This window comes from Pteropus alecto, unplaced genomic scaffold, assembly GCF_000325575.1.
Source record: "Pteropus alecto unplaced genomic scaffold, ASM32557v1 scaffold45, whole genome shotgun sequence".
In the NCBI taxonomy this organism is placed as follows: domain Eukaryota; kingdom Metazoa; phylum Chordata; class Mammalia; order Chiroptera; family Pteropodidae; genus Pteropus; species Pteropus alecto.
The window spans coordinates 37,484,310-37,487,588 of NW_006442491.1; the positions used below are offsets into that span (position 1 = coordinate 37,484,310).

At 57.7% G+C, this 3,279-nt stretch overlaps 1 protein-coding gene across 1 annotated transcript in view; it reads right to left on the bottom strand.

The window, feature by feature from the left end:
- APCDD1L (APC down-regulated 1 like) overlaps positions 1–3,279 on the bottom strand; it is a 16,775-nt gene that overhangs the window by 4,260 nt on the left and 9,236 nt on the right.

Sequence of the window (3,279 nt, forward strand, 5' to 3'; positions counted from 1 at the left end):
TGTGTTTTGTCTTGTTTAAAAAAAAAAAAAAAAAAAAAAAAAAATAGCAACGTCAGAATTCTGAGCTGGTATTTAAAGGAGGAGGCTGTCCTCTTGATGTTGAATTCAGCGCCTCCAACCAGGAATTTGGCGTTTCTTCATTTAACTCGCATTTATTGAGCTCCTACTGTGTGCCTTCCACGCAGTGGGGCGCAGCAGGGAACAAGACACGCACGGGCCAGCTGTCCAGCTCCTATTCCTGAAGCAGAGAGGCCGACGAGAAATAAGGAAACAAACAGGGACTTTCAGGCACTGATAAATTCTGTGGCGAAAATCGAGGGGCACCGAGGCAGGAAGTGGCCGGGTGGGGATGGGGCGGGCAGAGCCTCCAGGTAGAGAGAGGGCTCCGCTAGTGCAGACCCCACCTGGCCGGTGGGGGGGAAGGTGGAGGTGGAAAGGGGGCCGCAGAAGCTGAGACTTAGTTCTCCAGAAGACTGGCAAGTAATTCACCCCCATCCTCACGGCCACCCAATGGGGGCTACGTGTGTGAGACGGGCCGGCTTTCAGTCACTGGAGGCCATCAAGAGCGGACTGGAGGTCTCTGGCTGCTGCCCAGGTTGCCCCTGGAAGGGGGCACGGCCCCTCCCCCCAGGGCTGCACCGAGGACCCTGGTTTGAGCCCTTCTCCTCCGCCCCGAGGGCTGCTGCCCCCTCCTTGCAGCCTCCCTCCCGCCTGAGTCACCGGGCCCAGGAGGCCAGGGGTCCTCAGGCCAGCAGTGCCACTGGGAGATTAAACACATTCGCTTAGAAAAAGCAGAGAAATAACTTCTTTTGATAAGTAGCATCTGTTAGTTAATGGGCCTCTGAGAGCCATACACAATTCAAACTTTTTATTAAAAAAAAAAAGCTCATTTACTCTCCTGGGAGATTGCGCTGTGAAATTATAAACTGCAGGCTTTTTTCCCTTTTAAACGTGACTGAACATACAATGGAGAACATTAATTTTGTTGTGTTTTGTTTTGAACGAGAACCACGGGTTTTACTTTTCTCTCTCTTGAGGATGGAAGTCTCAGCTTCTATGTGGAGGGGCCAGACTAAGATAGGGCAGCAAAGAACGGGCCGGAGGGCTGGCCCCAGGCCCCAGACCAACCCCCAGTTCAGCTCAGAGTTTGGGAAGGGCCGGTTGTCCTTTCTCTGTTGGGATCAATTGCTCCTGAGCCCTGACACCCCGGATGAGTGGGCACCTCTGTCTAGAACCTTCTCTTTTCCTCAGCACAGCCTCCTGGGTAGAGGCAGCTCATGCCACAGGGCGGCCCTGAACTGTTTTCCAAACGGGCAAGGCGTCCCCACCCCTGCCAGGGGACCCGAGCCCCGGACAGCCACCCCAAGACAGGGCTCGGCTCTCAGCCTCTGAGGCCAGCTGCTGGTGACCTGGGGCGAGCCCCTTCTCTCTGAGCCTACGTGTGCTCATGTGCAGGCAGTCACACCCTCCCCCGCATTGTTCCCCCACCTTAGAGGGACGCTGTACCTGACATGGCAGTGACCTCCTCACGGGTTCTAGGGTGAGGATTAACTGGGTCACACAGCTGTATGTACTGAGGTTCCACCGAGTGCCAGGGAAAGCTCTGGCGAAACTGCTGGAAAAGACCTCAGTGGCCGACAGGCAGACAATAAATGTGAGTCAATCACTTCAGACGGTGATCAGCGAGCATTATAAAAATCATAGTGGGGACTGACGGATGGGTAGAAGGACAAGGGGAAAGGAGGCTGCTTTTTTGGGGTGCTGATGGTGGGTGTCCCCTGAGGGGGTGACATGTGGTCTGAGACTTGAATGAAAAGAAGGAGCCACGCCTCCGAGGCCCTGGGGGAAGAGACGTGGGGTGGCAGCGAGGCCTGTGCAAAGGGCCTGGGGCAGGAGACAGAGACTGGCCCGTGCGGCCGGGGCGTGGGGAGGTGCGGCCAGCCCTGCGGCCCTCCGTGAGCAAGGAGTTGGGAATTATTCCCAGTGCACGGGGGGCGCCTGGAGAGTTGTGTGCAGGGCAGGGCCGTAGGGGGACTGCGAGAGCGTGGCGGGCGGGGCTGGCGCTTCCCGCCACTGGTTCACCCTCTCGTGCACGTTCCCCGGAAGACATGGCGTTCCTTTCTTTAGAACCGCAGTCCCCTTGGTTAACTTTAATAACCGGCAAGAACATTTTCTAGGCTGTTTAATTTTATTAAAAGATTCCAACGTGATGATGAATGGTGGCGCACCTGCCTCAAGCCTCAGCTACAAGACTTGCTCAGCCACGGGCACGCTGTCACCCCGCCAGGTCCTCACCCTGACCCTGGCGCAGTCTGAGGCCATAAGGAATTACTTCTTGTACGTTCGTCGATGGGCCAGGAACACTCATAGCTGAGACCTACAGATGGTATTAACTCGGTGGGTCGATTTTTAGGAAGAATGGGTAGGTAAGTTGAGCGATTTCAGCGGGCTGATTGATGCCACACAGTCTGATGTGGGACAGGGGCTCCTTCTGGAAGCATCATGAGCCTAACGGACAGTTGTTCAAGATCTGTGACGAGGAGCCAGAAACGGCAGCGGGCGGAGGAAGGAGTGTGCGCTCCTTGGGCTCCGAGGCCCGGAAACCCTCTCGCCCACCAGGATGCCCGTTAATTCCCCAGTGTACGGATGAGGCCCTGGGAACACAGGCAGGGACCCTGGGTGGGGGTGGGGGCACATCCTGTCCCCACCTTGGTGACAGCCTCCTCTGAGCAGAGGACATCAGCCAGTTAGCATCGAGGCGAGGAGGCGGCCTCCTCCTCCAGTTGTCACCAGCAGCCTGGTGACCCCGACCTCTCCCTAGGGCGGTCCCAGACACGCTTTCGGAGGTTTCTTTCCTCCTCGTCAGGAATCTCGCAAACAGATCGCCCGTGGAGGGCCGCCTACGGGGCACGGCGGAGTTACCACTGTCACTAGTATTAATTACTTTCCAAAGGCTGGAAACGCCACTTTTCTCCCAAGTCCTGTCCCCAGCCGCCAGCCCAGGGCGTGCGAGCGTGGGGCGCTTGGCGGGGGCGAGGGGGCCGGGCTCAGACAGAGCCTCCCGCATTCGCGTGCTGGCAGGAGAGCTGGGCTTGTCCGCGGTGTGGACAGCTCGAGCCTCACGGGCAGCACAGTGGGCCCCGCGCAGCCGCCAGCAGTCGGAGCCCAGCCCTGTGCCGCGGCCGAGGGGACCCGAAAGCCCCGAGCAGCATCTGTCGTTCCCGGCTCCGCTCGGAGCCTGGATTGTTAAATTCGAATTAATGACGTTTAAACAGCACA